Raw genomic sequence first — 20,868 nt, 5'->3', positions numbered from 1 at the left:
TTTAGTATCTCTAGGACCCCTAATCCTGACCTTTGCTCACTGTCTCCACATCGTCCCTGCATAATGCCATTTGATCCCATGCTATCTTTGATCAATGTTTAATGATCAGAGTTTATGTTGTCATCAAAGAGCTCATAAAACAGCAGATATTTATAGCTGATGGCCAATGGCGGCTGCTTTTTTTTTTTTTTTTTTTTTTTTGCCACGGAGTAGTTCGGTTCAATTGATGCCATTGGCATTCCACAGCACACAGAAACGTATCAAAGACATTTGTTAGGCTCTGAGCCTGAGAGCGAAGTAAAGCACAGATAATTTGAGACTCCAGAAAACTTATCAGGGCTGGGATCCACAGTCTAGCAGACACAGCCCCACCAAGCGCTGGGCAGGACGGGGCTTGCATGTCAATGGGGGACCCCGTGCGGCTGGCAGTATTTCCTCCCACCGGAGGGGTGTTGCTATTCAAGGGAGCTGACGAATGAAACCAGAATTGCATCAACCGCATTGCAAAGGCGGACAGGAGCAGGAGACAGCTGTGCGGGTGACCGCTTTACAAGTAGAAGCTATCAATCAGACGGCGTGAAAGGCCCAAATCCGGGGGAGCCGGGATCCCACCCCTTTGATACCAATCCTAATAGAGTGCCAGTCAAAAACTGGGCGGAGGAGACCGTCCCTGCGTCCGCTGCAGAAGGAGCTCAGTGCATTCATGAGATGCTTCTTTGGGGGGACAATGCCACATTGTGGCTGAGAACGTGCGGATACTCAGTCTTAGGCCTTTTTTTTTTTTGCCAGGTACTGGATCCTGCAGGGTTCTGCGTTTTGCCCACCATCCCTGTGGCACAGGGGTTTCCTGGGGGAAACTTGTGTAACCAGCCAGGGATTTAGAAGTCAGCGTGCTTTTTGGGGGGGAGGGGGGAACGGGGGGGGGCCATACCAGGCGATGCTCTGTAGTCCCTCCTGTCTCTGCACTCAGGACTATATGGGATGCTGGGAATCGAAACTGGGGGAAGTGTGCAAGACCACTGTTGCTCTAGACCCCAGATGCCAGTTTGTAAGGGAATAGGGCACAAGTGTGCAATTTGATCCTTGGAAACTCGATATTCTCCCCTGTAAAATGGGTTGATAAACAAATTAGAAAACGGAGAGAATTGAGCCTCTGTTAAAATACTATGGATCTCCCAAAGGTCATTTTCTTATGTTCACTTTGGAAAAGTTAGCCCTGCACTGTAGCACTGTCCTCCTAATACTCCACGGGGAGATTGCCAGGCTCTGCTGTGCAGGCGGGATACTCTCGGTAGCTTGCCGGGCTCTCTGATAGGGATGGAGGAATCGAACCCGGGTGGGCTGCGTACAAGGCAAATGCCCTACCCGCTGTGCTATTGCTCCAGCCCAAAACACTATTAACAAAATAATTTTTTTAAACTAAGCTTTCAAAACATGCAGAGTATTTTATAACGATGGTAGATTTTTTGCTCAGGCTAGTCACACTTTAGAATTTTTGGAAACTAGAGTCATCAAAAAGATTCCCTCAACAGATAATATCCTTGTAATGTAGTATTGGGATGGTTTATAAATGCCTCTGCTCATCAAAGCAATATTCTCTGGGGAAGAAAGAAAAGCCTAAAAATAAATACTCTGCCATTTACAGTTTCTAAAATCTTATCCTTCTCAAAGTTTTCTGTGTGAGATAATAGAGCAATTATTTTTAGAGCTCTTAAAAATAATTTATCAGACATAAATATACATGTGGCCGTTCAACCAGGATACATGAGAAATTGGCTCTAGCCACAGATAAATTATTAATCAATGTGAACTGTTAAATTCAGAGACATAAGTGGCATGATCAGCACCCTCCTAGCCACTCTCACATTCATCACCATTAGTAGCATTTAACAGAAAAATAAATATATGAATCCTAGAACATTGACATTGGTAATCTCATCAGTGTGGGAAATTAGGAGCCTCAGCTACTTTGTATAGTGGGATGCAAATTATTACAGAGGAAAATAATTGAAATATTAATTGTACATCGACTCATGCTTTACCTATTGTTATTAGATGATTGTGATTGTTGCCAAATATTTCATTCTGTAGATTTTTGTTTCCTAGCCCAGCGGGTAGGGCATTTGCCTTGCACATGACCGATCCTGCTGACCCCAGTTCGATTCCTCCGCCCCTCTCAGAGAGCCTGGCAAAATACCAAGAGTATCTCGCCCTCACAGCAAAGCCTGGCAAGATACTCGTGATGTACTCGATATGCCAAACACAGTGGCAACAAGTCTCACAATGGAGACGTTACTGGGCCTGCTCGAGCAAATCAATGAACAACGGGAGGACAGTGCTACAGTGCAGATCTTTCCTGAGAAATAAAATCTTGGCTGATTTTTATATTTGTTCTATTAAGCACCTTGTATTTCTCGAGATAGTAATGCGTGAATACCAGATGGGATCAATGATATTCAGGAACCAGGAGATACCTTCACTTTAATTTGCTGTGGAAACTCCTCAATCTGAAATGTAGGCTGCTTGTGTTCATCAGTCCAACGAAAACACTAATGGAAAATAATGAACTGTATTCACTTTAACACTAGTTAGGTTAATTTTCAGCAAACAATTATATCAAGAGAGAAAGTACCATGCATTCAAGTTTAACTTGATACTTCCGCAATACTTCTATATTGTTTGGTTTTGAGCCAAACCCCGTAGTACTAAAATATACCCAAGTTTTACTCCTGTCTTGGAGCTCAGGGATCACTCCTGGTGTGCTTTTTTACCACAGGGAGTAGCAGGTATCAAATCCAGGCTGGTGGCTGCATGCAAGGCGAGAGCCCTGTCCACTGTACCATCTCTCGAAGGCCCTTTTGTAGTGCTTCTGAGCCTTCAGTATTCCTGCCACTACAAACTTGAGCTTTTACAATTTTATTAGCATTTTTATCTATCTTTTAAAAGTACAGTTATAAGGTTATTGTAGCCACAGGCAATATGATTACTATAGTGTTTATAAAGTTACTGAACACCATCACCATCAAAACGTGCATAACCTTCCACTTTTTTTTTTTTACTTTTTGGGTCACACCTGGGATGCTTAAGGGTTACTCCTGTCTCTGCACTCAGGAATTGCACCTGGCAGTTCTGGGTCATCATATGGGACACCTGGGATTGGCCACATGCAAGGCAAATGCCCTCCCTGCTGCACTATCGCTCTGGTCTCTTGACTTTCCACTATTGTCCCTCTATCACCTTCAGTTTAATCTTCATTTTCCTGACTTCTTTGCCTGCAAGAAGAAGTATTTCTTGATTGTCAGCCATGAATCCAAGACCGCCTTCCACCTATGTCCTTGTGCTACTTTCAGCATACCTCATCATTCTGCTCCACACAGTGGGTAGGGCGTTTGCCTTACAAGCGGCCAACATGGCCGACCCGAGTTCGATTCCTCCGCCCCTCTCGGAGAGCCCGGCAAGCTACCGAGAGTATTCGATATGCCAGACACAGTAACAACAAAGTCTCCAATGGAGACGTTACTGGGCCCGCTCGAGCAAATCGACGATCAACAGGAGGGCCTTTACCTTTACCTTCTCCCCACATTGATATTCTTGAGTCTGTACTCTACTGTCAGGGTTTATTATCAATGAGTATGGCATGGATACTTGATTTGCTTCTCTAGGTACCACAGATTAGTGTGGTCATCCACAAACAAATACCTGGGTTCTGAAAGTTCTGGGGACCAAGAGGGGATAGTGGGGGAGAGGGAGAGGATGATGGATAATATGCAGTCATGCTCCAGATGGGAAGTACAGCAATTGTGCTCCAAACAATTGTGCGTCTTCTCATCTAGCAAGAAACAGAGCAGGTTTGCTAGGAGGTCCAGCACAGATGCCAGGGAAGCAATAGAATGTCAGAAAACAAAGGCTAAGTGGACGGCGTCCTGATGCCTCTGTCCCAGTTGAGTCGGTACTCACTCTGCATTGACCTGCTCCTAGTCTGAATGCTCAATAGTGGAGAATGAAAGGGGGTCCCCTCTGCTGCTTTACTGACTCGTACCCTAAATGTGTGGCAGGTGGGTCTGCTGGACTTTGACTACATGGCTGCATAAAATGTGTCTCTTGCTCTTCATTTCAATTTCCTCAACACAGAGACCATGGACCCAATTTTGAGGTGGAGGTTTTCACTGTGGGTATTTAAGTCAGGAGGAGGCTACAAGGACCCTGTGCCAGGGGTGCCCATCAGTCAGTGGGGCAGGCAGACGTAGGCGAAAGAGAAAGAGTTGAAATATGGTGATGATGGGGGGGGGGTACTCAACTGGTGTCAGAATGGGGGGGCAATTCTGGCTTTTTATTTTGCTCTCTGTGGTCTGAGAAAAACAGTGAAGACTAAATTCCGAGAAGAGTGACTTGATCCCATTTTTGAGATTCCATGAATGTGAGCCAGATGCATTATATTGTATATTCCTGTATGAGCTATGTGCTTTATATTATATATTCTTGTATGAGCCATATGCATTGTATTGTATATACTTGCCTGAGCTGTAAACTTGTAGTGTATATACATAGTTGTATGAGCTCTACGCTTTGTATTGTGTATTCTTTTATGAGCTGTACTCACTGTATTGTATATACTTCTGAGTGAGATGTACACATTATATTGAACCTCTCTCTCTTTCTCTCTCTCTCTCTCTTTCTGTCTCTCTACTTAATGTACACATCAAATTTCCAGGCTTAATTTTCTTTTATGTCTAGCATTATTATTACTATTTTTGAGACTATCTCATGACTTCCATTTTTAAATTTCATATGTGAACTTGGGAGGCATTGGGATGTGTGATTGCTCTCTGTCCAGATCCCTCACTGCAGCCATCTGACAAGAAATATACTCCTTGGCTTTCCCTTCTAGAATATCAATGCAGGGCAGGTGGGACTTTATCTGCCACTGTATTTTCAGAGGCTAAAATAATGCCTGCCATGTAAACAGATTGATAATTATCTTCTGAATGCATGAATAAAAAGAAATAGAGCAGTACTTGAGGAAAGACACACACACACACACACACACATACACACACTCAGGAAAATACGTGGACTTTGAATCAGAGCTGTTGTAGTTTTTAAAAATGCCTTAAGGGATAAGTTACTTCTCTTTTATTTATTTATTTTTGCTTTTTGGGTCACACCCGGTGATGCTCAGGGGTTTCTCCTGGTTCATGCACTCAGGAATTGCTCCTGGCGGTGCTCAGGGGACCATATGGGATGCTGGGAATCGAACCTGTGTCGGTCATGTTGGCTGTGTGCAAGGCAAACGCCCTACCCACTGTGCTACCGCTCCAGCCCTGTTACTTCTCTTTTAAACCTCAATTTTCTTACATATGAAGTGGGAATTTCAATGATCATATGTAATTGATCATATGTAATTAATCATATGTAATTTTCAAGGTTGACCATGTGTAGCTTATAGCCTCATGTGGACGGCCAACACATTCAATTATCTGAATGTGGATTACATAACCTGCTAATTTTGAAAGTGGTTGTGACACTTTTGTAGGCTAATAGTAAGAAACCAGCAGAAGGTGTATCTTCATAACTTTATTTTTTATTTCCTTAATTTTTTTAAACAAGGCATGCATTTATTATAATACATGAAAGGGTTATAAATACAGGTTTGCATATAGTAAGTGCTCTAACCACTTTTTCGAAGATTATGAAATACTGAAATCACTTATTTGCTTTTATTTTTTCATCTAACTCAGAAAAATCTTATTTCTGCATGAAACAAGTATTTATAATTTGTGGATTATATTCTATATAGTCTTTACTTTGTATTCTATAAATCTTTACATCTAGATATTTTAAAACAATTATGCTCATTAAAGAAACTTTTTGACTTTTGTTGTACAACCTAAAATGTTCTTTGCTTTTAGTGGTATTGTTGAAAATAGCCAACTTCATTCTCCAACATTAGCTTTAATTCCTAGATTTAGGTGGAGAGTACTTATCTTATTGATGTAACTAGTGTTTTTTTATTATTTTTTTATAGATCTTTTTCTTTGTAGTGAAGCAAATAAAAATTAATCTCTATCAAAAAAGCTGAGAAATATGTTTTCAAAACGGTCACTGGGGAAAAATTTATGCCTCTAAAATTTTTCAGATTCTACCAGTAGAGTTTGGTTGTTACTTAAGTTTTCATTTGCTTTCCTGTATATGCCTATGCTTATACTTCTTTTTCACATTTGATTGTGGTGCTTAATAGAAAAGGTGTAAGAAAAAACAAGAGTTACAATGCAATGTAAAGGTCACTCTTTTCTAACTCAGATATAATGTTGCTGTAGCTAAAAGTGTTTGGTTTAATCTTGAGGTTTAAACTTTGGGTCTGGAGGCTGGATAGTCCAGTGCATAGGGTGCTTGCCTTGCATGTGGCTGACCTGTGTTAGATCCCCAGCATTCCACACTGTCCCCCACCAAACACCACCGGGCTGATTCCTGTGCAGAGTCAGGAGTGACTCCTGAACATAGCAGGATCTTACCACAAAACAAAACAAAACAAAACAAAACAAAACAAAACAAAACAAAATCAAAACCAAACAAACAAAAAAAGTGAAAACAAAATAAAAAAAACCCCAAACAAACAAACAAAGAGTGAAAACAAAACAAAACAAAAAACCCCTTATGGGTGTGTGTGGGTCTCTTCCTCCTCCACATTTCAGGTACTTGAAAAATTTTTTACTATATCCTGAGTTTTTGCCATGTAAATTCTGAGTGTGTGGAGTATTCTACAAAGCAGTTGATTCATTTTTAAAAGTTAGACGAATGCTGATTCATGTGAAACACAGTCACAGGGAAATTGATTCTTTAGCTTGCTGGGCCTGTCAATGAGTCTCTTTTTACAGTGTGTCTTTTGCAAATGGCAGGGAAATTCATACAGAATCAGGGCTCCTTCCACCCTGCTCACCCTCGGTGAAGATGGGCAAAGGCAGTGACCTGGGTCTGTTTGTCTGAAATCCCTGAGTAAAAGCCAGGGAGTTAGGAGAGCTGGTTCTGATTAACCTATATGGAGAGTCCAATGTAAATGCTATTAAAAACTCATTGAATGGTATAGGAACTGATTACTTACCCAGGGAGTTCTAAGTAAATCGAAGCAAATTGCCTGAGATTTAATTTAACAAACATTTACCAAGCATCTGTTCTGCTCCCTGCGCCGGGCTGGGAGCTGGGGAGAGGCAAAGAGGGTCACAGGCTCCAGTTGCCGCACCAGAGCTCGTGATCTGGTTTTGTCTGGCACATCCCAGAAAGGAGCATGCATTCTCAGTTGTACTTGAGAGCGTTTACCCACAGATTGAATTCGGGGCAAATTGCGAAGGGTATGAAGTGTGCAGCCAGACAACTTGAGTTTTCTAGGTAACTGTGCTGCCTGCGTGCAGGTGTAAGAAGTGCTGGAAAGAACAGAGGCAGAGAGAAACCTTGTTGATGAGGATCCAGGGCACCAGGGAACAACTTTTGAGTCTTTTAAAAAATATTTATTTAATTTTTTCCATTTTTTTATTAAGTCATTGTGAGATACACAGTTACAAAGTTGTCCATGATTGGGTTTCAGTCTGATAATGTTCCAACACCCATCCCTTCACCAGTGTACATTTCCCATCATCAATGTTCCCAGTTTCCTTCTCATCACCCCTCAATGTGCCCCCCCCCCCCCCGGCTACCCTCTCTCCTACTGGCCTTTATGGTTCGCAGAACAGGCACTGTAAGGTTATCATGTATATCCCTTTACCTGTTCACTTTTAGCACTCAATTCTTGTCTGGAGTTATCATTTCCAGCTGTCATTGTCATAGTGGTTCCTTCTCAATTTCTGACTCTCAAATGACCTCCAGACTTTAACAGGCAGATGCGAATAAAAAGACTTTTCAGTGGCTCATTAAGTAAAAAAAAACTTAAAGGAGAATAATAATAATAATGAATTCATCCTCTTTGTGACAGGCATTTATGTCAGCCCCTCATGCCCTCACTCACTTATTTCACATCAGCCTGAGTGAGTTGGTACAGCTACGAAGCACAGAGAGGTTAAACAACTTGTGCATCCAGTCAGGAAGCATCAGGAGAAGATGCTGGTGTGGAGGCATCTACTCTAGCACAGTCTCTAAGCACCCTGAGATTGGAAAATACAGGGTCTCTATATTCAAGATTCTGTTTTAATGCTGACAGAGTGGGAAGATTGGCTTCAGAGAGGGTTATAAGAGACAGTTTGCACGTTATGGTCTTCAATAAAAATACTGAAGGGTTATCATGTATATCCCTCTCCTACTTTCAACTTTCACACTATCCAGAGTAATCATTTCCAACTATTATTGTCATACTGCTCTATCCTAACTGCCCTCCATTCCCTACACACTTGCGGCAAGCTTCCAACCATTGACCAGTCCTTCTGGTCAATGGGGGGGAAGAGGAAAAGAGAAAGAGAGAGAGAGAGGAGGGGGGAGAAAGGGGGGGAGAGAGAGAAAGAAAGAGAGAGGGAGAGAGAGAAAGAAAGAGAGGGAGAGAGAGAAAGAAAAAGAGAGGGAGAGAGAGAGGGAGAGAGAGAAAGAAAGAGAGACGGAGAGAGGGAGAGAGAGAGAAAGAGAGAGAGAGAGAGAGACCCTACCATGGAGATGGAGTAGGAAAGGATTTTAAAGATAGGTGGTAGGAAAGGGACAGAGGCACAAAGTGTCTCTTTGGGAAGAAAACAATATCAGCTGAATATGGCAAGGCACAGAGGAGAAAGATATAAGAGGAGGGGCTCATCTTCCAATTTGCAACCATCTAGGTAAGAGATGGGTAATAGGAACCTGACGGGAACACAAATGTGGCACCTAGTAAGAGACACCAAGGATCACATATTCTGCTAGCATTTTTTTCACCCCCTGGGTAGAGGGAGGACACAAACTATTTGCTGATCCAATGGCTGCCACAGCAGCAGCTTCATGTATGAGACAAAATACCTGTTTCTCACTGTCTGAAGGAACTTGAAGAATGTCTCTGTAAGCAGCACCAAACTTGCTTCATCATACTATAGACTAAGTCACTCTGTAATCTAAGTCCTTGAGGACATGGCCAATTTTGGGTATTACAGAGATTCCTGGCTAATATTGGAAAAGAAAAGAGAGAAATAGTGAGCCTAAACATTTAACTTTTTAAAAAAGTTCATCTACTCCAAGTCTTTTATTTTTTTACTTTTAAGTTTTCCCCTTACACTTTATATGATAAACACTGTGGTTTACAAAGTTGTTCATGATGATTTGTTACAGTCATTCAACATTCCAACACAATCCCACCACCACTGTTCCTTCCCTCCACCATTGTCTCCAAATTTTCCAACCACTCCTTAAGCCTGTCCCCATAGCAGGCCCTCAATAATTTATTTTATATTGCTTATTATCATGATTGGCTAGAAAAATGATCAAAAAATGTTTCCTTAGAAGAAAGTTAGTGACAATTGTTGTATCTTACCATGGAGATATTAAGTAACCCAAGACTTTTAAGAAAAAAAGCAAGATGCCAAACTTTCCAAAATTCGTATTCAGACTGGCATCAAATGAATAAAAATCTTAAACACATTTCCTTAGAATAGTACATATTCAATTTGCCAGATGATATAATTTTCTGTTTGCAGGTTCTTTACTTGACAATGTTGCTGTGTTGAAAACATAAATAGGAGAGTCTATTTTAACTTTGATCTGTGGGTGGGAGGTTTTTAGGTCTGTCTGATGCTGCCAGGTTAAACAGTAGTTCTACTCCCAGGGTTTCAAATGGAAACCCCTTTGGATATTATTTTTATATTGTTATTAGATATTCCCACCAAGCCATGAGAAAAAATATTTGTGAAGCAATATTTATTTGAAGTCACCATAGACTCGTCCAATAATCAAGTACATGGAAAGGAAGTGAGCATTATGGATTCTAGAATCCCACAGTTGCCCAAATGGCTTCATAAGGGCCAGGCTATCATTACAGAGTCTGAATTATTCAGACCTGTGCTTTGGAGTAACAAAGCTTAGTATGCTGAAGACGCTGTCTAAAGCTTCTGAGGCCAACTCAGATATTAAAAATTGGTACCAAGACACTAGACTACTAATCAGACAATGGCAGAAGGACTCAGGCACACTGCAGAATTTCTAAGAATTCAAAATGTGTCTGGGCAATTGCATTTGTAAATACCGAAGCAATGCATCCACATCTAATTAGTGATACATTTGCGCAAAAAAATTCTCCAGCGTCCTCAAGTTTCCATAAGCCACAAGGATACGGAGCTTTGGTATGTAAGAAAAAGCATTCTAATGGCTGGCTTGATGGCAAAGTAACCCCTACAGTGAAGTTATAATTACAATTTTGTCAAGAGAGTAGGGGAGTCAAAGTTTCACAGGGAAAAAACCTATTTACGGAAAAATATTATGCTTTTCATTTGATAGAAAAGTAATTATTGCAAAGGGACTCCTGGAAGATCTTGGAGACGGTCACCCCCTCTTTAATAAGTCCTTGTGGCAGCTAAGTGGGGATCAGGAGTATTCTTTATCAGGTTTGCATTCAAGTAGCACTAAATCTATGCAGGTAGGAATTAAATAGTATCTGAGTTTAATTAAAATTATAAAAAAGGAGAAGAATGGTTGGAAGACTCTTCGCCTGCATTTTAACCAGTAACCTCAGACCCTAATTAGAAATGCTTTTCATATCTTCTCTGTGCAAGGGCTTAATCTGACGTGAGTCTGTGAGCGAGGGCTTGGGGATTGGTGTTAATTCTGCATTCGATCTCGGTTTGTATGGAGGCGGGCGGTACTGATTGACCGCATGGAAGCACGGATCCCATGACCTTGTGGGGATTTTCATGTGAGGTGTTAATTGAGAGGGTGGGTTAATCTTGGAGCATCATTGTCCCCAAGCGCTGGGCAAAGTTTGTGCTCCGATTCTGTACTTGACAGTACTTTTTTTTGATCTCTATCTTGTCTCTCCCTGAGAGTTTCATCAGCCGGCCACCAAGTTGCCCTTGATAAATTTGTTGGCGGTGGGGGTGGGGGGGGGAGATAAGCCATTACCCGCTCACTTGATTCGAGGGGCATGTTTTTATGCCCAGCTCAAAAGGGAGAGGAGTGTCTCCCTGAATGAAATCCAAGCCCTGCTACAGACAGATAAATGCACACACACTAAAGATCTCCATTTCTCCTTCCTGCCCCTTTGCTTGAGACTGCCTCTCCCTACACCCCAGAGGTCAGTGTTTCAGGAGAGAAAGAAAAGACATTCTCTTCCACTGGAAGAATGACAGTATCCAGGCACAGAGAGTAAGCAGGAGGCAAATTCCCTGCCAAGATCTCAACGACACTTACCAGAATACTTTGCAAGTCTTATTTTGATTATTTTTCCCTTCCGTGCAGAAAACCTAGGATAATTAGAAAGGCAGGGTAGCATTCTAGGGATGGTATTTCTGTAATAACACACATATAGCCACACACTTTATATAGCACTGGTGTGAAGTTCAAACAACAAATTTATTATTAAAAAAAATGAATGACTTCTTTTTTTCATGTATTATTGTACAGGCCAGTGGAGGTGAGTGGATCTGAACTCGAAGCAGTCTGAATATACACTGGCAGCCCTTTACAACACTGCCCAAGCGAGCTAGAGAGTAGTTAAAAGATGCAGAAATAAAAATGGCAAGCACACAGGAAACAATGAATTTCTTTTTCCTCCCCAAGCATGATGAAATAGCACACATGTTAGCTATCCTGGACATGCGATTCTGTTTCTCTTATTTGTTTCCTTGCCCATGCTAAAGATAAGTTTCATGATATGGCTGAAAGATAAATTTCTAGTGCCTCTGAGGCCAAGCTGGGGGCTGCTCCATGAAGCAGTGGTTGGGAATGGGTGGTCCCAGGTCAGGCCCCAAAGAGAGAGGAGATGGGGGGGGGGATTGTCATTATATCCGATGACACCATGGGTCACTGTGCCTTGCAGGGAGCAAGTCATCTACATGGACTTTTCAGACTCAGCAAGATGCAGAAAGAGGCAGAGTGGGCCAGAGGGTGCCTATATGTCTGAGTTGTCAGTTTCCCCAAGTAACTCTAGCCTAAGATTTAGTAGGGAAAGGATGAATTTGTGTGTCTCTCTCTGCCCCCAGCATCTCCCTGCATGGTGTGCCCCTTTGCTGCAAGACTTTAATTATTTTGCATAGTCTGGTTAATTAATAGGAGCCCCCAAGCCCCACCCTCTCTTTTATTTGAAAGGAGCTCACTTCAAAGAATATTGATAAAGTCATTTTTCCCTCCTCATCCTCATCTTAATAAGTTAATGACTTCAACATTTAAAGCTGTTTCATGGTTCTGATCATAGAACGAACTTTGGCCCTATGTTGTCGCTGAGTCATTTTGCACACAAGGCTTGATTGAATACATTGAAATCTAATCACTTTCTTCATGAATTTCTGGATATCCAGATTCCTCCAGCCCACAGTGTCAGTGGCAGGAAAGGCAGAAACCTTGACCAAATATCACACATTCTTTTTTAAAAAAATTTTTATTAGTGAAACACCATGAGGTACAGTTGTAGACTTACAAATTTTTGTGCTTGGGTTTCAGTTATACAATGATCAAGTTACACATCCCTCCACCAGTGCCCATTTTCCACCACCATGGGTCCCAGTATCCCTCCCACATTCTTCTGGGTTCTTCCCGAAAGTCATCAAGTCAGTTTTCCTTTGAAGCCTTCGGTTCTTCAGAGATGTCTAGCCCTTTCATTAGACATTCGCCTCTCTTGCATGCAACACCCTTGGATTTAACATGCGTGTATGGAGGTTTCACTTGTGCTAAGGTTCGTGTGTCACGGATCCAAAGAAAGATGCTTCCATTCCAGCCATTTGGCATGGATATGCCTTGAAGGAAACCCTATCTTACAGCTCCATCAGCCTCAAAACCTCTGAGCCTAGTGTGGGTGGCAATCAGGACATGAGCACTGGGAAAAAACAGGCTTAAAACCACCATTTCCATCATCGACTCTTAAGTTCAAGAGGCGGCTGCAGGTAGCCGCCTGACAATATCCTGAAACCATTTAATTCTGCAGTCAGAATTTAAAATGAAAGTTTTACTTTGTCTTCTTGAAGGCAAAGGACTCAGGAGGCAAGGAACTAGCCTCCACGAAGGGGATTAAGACAGAAAGCCCAGAGTGGAGGGAAATTGAGGATATGACAGAAGCCACGGAGAGTTCAAACAAAATTTGGCCTGTAGACGGCAGGAAAAATCCCCTGGTGACAGGTACCATCTTGGGGGTCATTATGCCACTCTGCCTCCTGCCACTTTTTATAACAAGAACAGATAAAGGAGGGCTAGATTCTTCGAGGCTTTGAATTGGAAAAGTAATTCAAGGAGAAGCGGCTGGACTTGGCACTAAGCTTTATAAGATACTATTACAAGCGTCAATATTTTTGCTTCTCGGCTTGGAATGCCACTAGGAAGAAAAAGAAAGAAATGCAGAGGAGAGAGGAGAAATGGCTGGATGTCTCTCAATCCTGAACACCCCAAAATATTTATATTGTTTAGCAACAGGGAGGGTGTGTGTGTGCCAAATACCTTCTTGCTCAGGTGCTCCCCCCAAATTAATTAAAGCATCAATGGCAAGGAATGAATTCAGAGCAACCATAAACACCGTAGTCCACATAGAAATTATCTGTTCAGCAAATTTATTTGTGACAATTACTTTTGATAGAGTTCCTATGGAATATGCTGGCTCTCAAAAAGATTGTGTCCTTTCTCCTTGAACAATCTCATAATAATAATAATAGTAATTATTATTGTTAATATACTGATCTGGAGAGACAGTACAGGGGTTAAGGCACTTGCTTTGCATGCAGCCAATCCCTGATTGATCTCTGGCATCAAATCCTTCCAGAAGCAATCCTTGAGCATTTCCAGGTGTAGCCCCCAAATAAACCAAAAGGCTAAGAGAACAGCATTAACAGTAGAGGCTAATCCCTCCTCTCTTATGAATGTCTTTGAGTTTTAGCAGTTTTAGTGCATCACACTGTAAAACAGTGAAGGAGAGACAGAATCCACAAGCATTGAAGGTGCATAAAACATTCAGAGCCAGGAGCTGGAGAGATAGTATAGCAGGGAAAGTGTTTGCCTTGCACACAGCCCATCTAGGTTTGATCCCCAGCATCTCATATGGTCCTCCAGGTATCACTAGGTGTAATTCCTGAGTGCAGAGCCAGAAGTATTCCCTGAGCATCGCTAGGTGTGACATTCCCCACCAAAAATCCATTTAGAGTCAGATTCAAATTCTGAAATACAACTTGGCGGGGGGGGGGGGGGGGGGGGGGGATGAAACTTTTTTTTTTTTTGGCTTGATAACCAAGTATTGTCCTCATAACAAATGACTTGGGCTGAGTGATAGTATAGTGGGTATGCTTGCATGCTTGCCAACCCAGGTTAGATCTTGGGCGTCCTATATGGTCCCCAAAGCACCACCACCAGTGATTTCTGAATGCAAAGCCAGGAGTAACCTTTAAGCAAGGCCAGGTGTTTACCTGAACACAAAAAGAAACAAAACCCTTAAGAAATAGCACGCCTTTCTTTGCGTTGTGCCAGTCAGTACCATTTTATATTTTGGGCAATGTTATCTTCACATATGCACAAAGGAAGCTTCTCACCCAGTCCTGAAGAACGAGACCTGTGCCCCAGATTTCATTGTTTCTTGCTCATGTCCCTGTTCTTGTTTCTTGCATGTCAAAGGACTATTGAAATAAAAACTTGTTCTGAGGCTTTCTGTTAACTTAGCTCAGAGGCAAATGGCTAAGTTGCTGTATGGTCAGCTCCTTTGGTTCATTTCAGGTCTTTACGGCACTTAGGGATAGATACATGGGTTCTCAACAATGGGACAAGGTTGAATCATTGGGAGGCTGTTCATTTATAGTGTTTGGGGTATGTTTCTGAACTGCCAAATTGTACGGATGTTTGGAAATAGAACCTGGATATCATTGTATGGATGTTTGGAAATAGAACCTGGATATGATTTTTAAATTTTGTCTGGGGAGTGGGGGGGGGGGGGGCGGAGAAGTTGCTTTAATAAGGGCCTCTGGGAACTTGATAAAAAAATCATAATGTCTGATATGAACTGCGGTCCTTGTTTTGCAGCTTGATCTAGCGGGCACCAGCTCCCTCCCACTCCCCACTCCCACCCCCACCTCCAGAAGGCATAACTAGTAGATCAAGAGCAACTGTGTTCCATTAGGCACCAGCTTTGCGGTCTCCAGCCCAAGGTTTTAGCCGAGTATGAACCATCTGGCTTTGCGCGGGGTGAAAACGTGTCAGTTCTCCCTTGGAATTCAACATCAGGCAAGGCACATGGGCTGGGGAGGTCCTCTGGGAGAGCCAGCCTCTGCCCTCTGCATTTCTCCACCTTCACACCCAGTCCCCCAAAACAACTCATCGAAAGACAGGAGTCAGCCCCCCTGAAAAGCATACCAGGCATTTTTAAACCCAACCCTGACATTTCCTGAGGGTTTCCATTGCCCAGGCTCTTCCCGCGTCCAACCTCCCCTCCACCCCCCTTCAATCAAATAAGGAACCGGCTCTCTCCTGCTCCTGCAAAGAAGGAAGGGGAGGGGGGGAAAAAGTTGGCAATTTAATTCAAACAAAAGAAGCTTGAAATCTATAAGCACAGCAACTCCGAGGCTTCTGGCAAATAGAATTCTAATTAGTATGCTGCTATTTTTCTTTTAGACAGATGAGCGATGCCCTCTATTGACTCAAGAAGGCAGGCTGGTAAGGGGGAGAAAAAAAAAGAGGGGGGGCAGGTGGGGACTAGCCAGCAAACAGTGCAGATTGCAAATTATATTGCAAACCTTGCCAAGTCCCAGCTCTTGGCATCAGATTTTAATGACACCCTGGAAAAAGGAAAACGAAGCCCTCAGCGAACGGATAAAAATGAAGGGTTTTACACTGTGATAAGTCTTTGCTTAAAACCCAAATGGCCAAGCGCACATTAGGGTTTTAAAATATTCATAGAGAGAAGTGAAAATGAGGATATGAGGAAGTACATTTGCTTGGTCAACTGACAACTCACTCCGCATATTAATACAGAATGATGATCTAATTTTAAAGGGATAGCCTATCTTTTTTTTTTTTAATGTAACTTTTGATTACTCCGACATTAAGGGCAAAACATCACAGAAAAATCTAGAAACCGCTCAGATCGCTACTTTCTTTTGATGTAGACCTGGGACTAACTACTCCTTTGGTCAAGAATTCTGGGGCTCAGAAACTCTGCCTTGTTTCTTGGGTAATCTCTCTGATGTATCTCCATAGGCACTTTGATTTTTTTCCCCCTCATTTCTCCCCTTCTACAATGCCATACAGCCTTCTGGGTTGTAGAATTTTTCTACACAAACAAACTATCACAGATAGAAAGACCAATACTTTGAATAATTAGGATACCTTCACTTCCATATTTGTTAGGGGCAGGGGGAGCATATGTATTCCCATGTGGAAAGTCTGAGTGTGATAAGAAAATGAAAAAAAAAAAAAGGAAAAATCCACCCCTTAAGGCGAAAGGTGAAAATATTAGCTTTTATCTCGAGCCAAACAAGCTCATGCTCTGAGCAGTCAGTCTCATGAAATTGCTTTAAATTTTCATTTTTATTGAACATCTTAAAAAAGAATCTTCAAAAGCATCTATCTCTATAGAGTCAGCCTAGTAGTTTTGGGGGTCCTGGGTGGGGGCAGGAGCACACACATAAAGGCAACTCATTTCCTGATGCAACTTTAAGTTGGATTTCATCTCTTTGGAGCAACCTCAGAGATGTGGGAAAAGTTTGCTATGAGGTCTTAGGACCTTGCTGACTTTCGCATTGAACACCAGTTCCCATTGGTGGCTGAAGTCTGTGCTTCGTTCTTTATATAGTGGGCAGAGGGGCCATCTACAGTCCAAGGGGCAAGAAACTGCTGATTGAGCTGAAAGGAGAAGCCTGTTTCTGAGCTGTAGACAGGGCAGGACGTGAGTTAAAGAAATCTCATGGAACCTGATAAAAGGTCCAAGGTGTCAGTGCTCAGAGCTCAGCAGTTTTTCAGGGCCCACTGTCCACTGTCCTCCCATTGTTCATCAATTTACTCTAGTGGGCACCAGTAACGTCTCCATTGTGAGACTTGTTGTTACTGTTTTTGGCATATTGAATACTCCACGAAGAGCTTGCCAGGCTCTGCCGTGTGGGTGGGATACTCTCGGTAGCTTGCCAGGATGTCCGAGAGGGATGGAGGAATCAAACCCTGGTTGGCCGCATGGAAGGAAAACGCCCTACCAGGGGGCAGCCACATCTGGAGACAGAGTTAAATTCAACCCTCTTCTCATCATGGACTGGCATGGAAATCCTTATTCAGAAAGAAACTACATCTCCAAATTGCAGACACCATATTTTCCATTGTCAAAGTCAATATATAAACCAAACTAGACGTGGTAGAATGCAGAGCTTTCTTGAAAAAAGAGAGAGTTTGGGAGGATCCTATGGCACATTCTAAACTCGAATGGACCAATAAACAATTCTATTTAGATAGTAGAATGTTTTTTTATATGTAAAGTTACCTATATTTTCTATTTAAAGCGATTCCCCTATAAGATGGCTTTACTATGGCTCATGAATATGTTTAAAAAAAGTCATTTCCAATGCTCACAGCTAAACTACTGACATGTGGTTGGGTGTGCTTGTTGCTTTGGGAAGTAGCACATTCAGAAGCTCCTTTTTGGAGTGCTGTTGGAAAATGTGCTATCATTTAAGATTTAGAGAAAGAGTCAGTGTTAACTTGGGGTTGCCAGAGTGCTAGTACAGTGGGGAGGGCATTTGCCTTGCATGCTACTGACCTGGGCTGTCTCTCTGGCATTCCATATGGCCCCCAAACACCACTGGGAGTGACTCCTGAGTGCAGAACCAGGAGTAACACCTGAGCTGGGTGTGGAAAAAAAAATTAAATAAATGTTGACCAGGGGTCTGAGAGATAGTATAGGGCTTAAGGTGCTTGCCCTTGTATGTGGCAGGTTTTATCCAGTTTTATCCAGGTTTTATCTAGTTCTATCCAGGCCCAACTAAGCGTGAACTTTGAGCATAGAGTCGCCTGAGCACTGCTGTGTGTGACACCCCCCAAATTCCCCCAAATAGATGCACAAATGCTGACTTTACCTTCGTGGGTCCCTTGGTGACTGGGTATGAGTAAGGACTGAGCTTCATGTCTTTGCAAAGGGAGAGATAAGCTCTGGGAAGTCTATGAAACAAGACACAAAGTTGAGGGGCTACAAAGAAAGACAGTAGGAGAGAAAAGAAAGTGTTGCTTGAGACAGGGATCCTGCCATTGAAAGAAGGGGCACTGTCCTATAAATTATCCAAACTTGCAATTATTCCAGACAATGCTTCTTTTCAGTGAGAAACTTTCCCCACTCCCCCCAACCCCCTACCCTTGTGCTCCCCACCACACCCCCTACAACCTTACATTCTGAATTCTGTTTGCAGGTGAACGGAGGTGAAGAGCAATTTTAGCAACCAATGGCTTAAAGGAGTTCAAATGACCACTGAAGTCATATTAACTTGTCAAATTGACCAGTATTTTCTGTCATTGAAACATTAGAATGAATAGCTTCAGACAGTAAAATTGTTTCAATTATACTGCATTAGGCCTGGGCGGAAGTGAGTACAGATGCAGGAAGCCAAGGGGGTGGGTGGGGGCACTCATCTACACGTTCTAGAATGCAGACAGTAGAATTCCCCCTGGAAACTGCTTCTGTGGATACCTGTGAGGAAGACAGAGGCAGAGCCCACACATGAATTTCTAGTTGACTGAAGAAATTGGGGGACGCCCCAATCAAAAAAAGATTAAAAGAAGGAATGAAACTGTTTATTGTTGTCCCATTGGCCATGGCTAAGGCAATCGATGAGAATGAAATGATCCCAAGTTATTAAAGTCACAGTAAATGGGTGATAATTATACTAATTGAGTATTAATTGAGATTTCTTTTATAAATAGCAAGAAGGCGAGATAGCTAGGCACAATTTTCTGAGTCCAAAATGAATACGGTTCTGTTTACCCTTCTGTTTGCACTGGGAGAGGTACTGATCCTTTGCAACCCCTGCTACTTTGCTTTTCTGAAGATGGAGGTGGCTGGCAGGTAGGAAGCTGCTGAGAATAGGTATAGATTCTGGCACTGCTGGAGGCTGCTGAAGGGAGGGGAAGACAATTCAGAGTTTCCCTGATACATAGCAGGCATGTGTGTGTGTGTGTGTGTGTGTGTGTTTGTGAGTGTGTGCATGTGTGTCTGTGTGTGGGTTGAGGGGCATGGCTGAGACATCCTGGCTCCCACTCAGTCATGTTACAATTATGCAAGATCTGGCAGTGGTTGTGGGGAGAAGTCATTCATTCATTCTTTTTTTTTGGGAGGGTGGGGGTCTTTAGACCACACCCTGTGGTGCTCAGGGATCACTTTTGGCAGTCCCTGGGAGATCATCTCAAACCAGGGTCTGCCACAAGACCCCTTGTTATATCTTCCACCCAGACTTGCCATTCTTTTTTTTTTTTTTTTTTTTTTTTTGCTTTTTGGGTCACACCCGGCAATGCTCAGAGGTTACTCCTGGCTCTGCACTCAGAAATTACTCCTGGCAGTGCTTGGGGGTCCATATATGGGATGCTGGGAATTGAACCCCGCTAGACCCATGCAAGGCAAATGCGCTACCCACTGTACTATCACTCCAGCCCTGAAACTTGCCATTCTTAAGCCAAGAATCTTCAACTTGGGCTATAGGGCAAAGGGTTGATAGGAAGATCAAATAGGGGTGTGTGTGTGTGTGTGTGTGTGTGTGTGTGTGTGTGTGTGTGTGTGTGTCTAGGCCTGTGCATGCATATGTATATAAAAAGGGTGGGAGAGTAAATTGAGTTATATCTTCTTTTCATAGTAAAATATATATCATATATTTAGATATTTAGAGGTTTTCTCTCTCTCTCTCTCTCTCTCTCTCACTCTGATAACTCTTTCACTTCTAGGCAGACTGGGGCAATTGGTAGAAAACTATTTTCTGAGAAAATCGCTCTTCCTCTATCTTTCTCTGGCCCCCTCCTGTACTTTCTATTGAGCACCTGTTGTTTTTGCGGCATGTGCTGAGAATCGTCAAGGGCAGAAAGGTGAATAACCCATAGTCCTACTCCTCAGGGAGTGCATGGTTTGGAGCATATGTGTGGGAGTGTGTGCGTGAACCCAGACATGTGTTCCTTTAATCCTTGTGGAAGGGAAAATTCTATGTCCCCCTTTATTTTGTGATTCCATTAGGAACCCCCCTTTTTATTTTATTATTATTTTGGGTTTTTGAGCTGCAGCTGGTGGTGATCAGGGCTTGGTTCCCACTGTGCTCAGAAATTTCTTCCAGGGAACCATATGTGATGTTGGAAATTGAACCAGGGTTGGCCTCATGCAAGGCACATACTGTAAGCCCTGTACTATCTCTTCAGCCCAGGAGATCTCTTTTTAATTGCCCTCTCCCCTACTTTTCTTTCACTCAAATCTAATAAAAGGTGTTCTAATGACCAGCTGACATGCTTTCTGTTTTAAAGTTAAACCATAAAGTGATCTGGGGTGTACCAAAGTCATTCACTGGGATGGGTGTGCCTTGTTTTGTGGCAATCACGCCCAAATAACTGGCATTTACATGTTTTACAATTGCCTGTTTAAAAACCCATTAAAAAAAAACAACAACAATAACCACAAACCATCAACTCAAATTCCACACTCACCAGCGGACATGTCTTTAAATATATCAGTTTCAGTGACTCCAATCATTTCACAGCTCTTTTCTAAACAAATCGCATGTATATACAATATACATTATGCATGATTAA

The sequence above is a fragment of the Sorex fumeus genome, unplaced genomic scaffold, assembly GCF_029834395.1.
Source record: "Sorex fumeus unplaced genomic scaffold, SorFum_2.1 ptg000051l, whole genome shotgun sequence".
NCBI classification, from domain to species: domain Eukaryota; kingdom Metazoa; phylum Chordata; class Mammalia; order Eulipotyphla; family Soricidae; genus Sorex; species Sorex fumeus.
Note: the sequence above shows the minus strand (reverse complement) of the source record.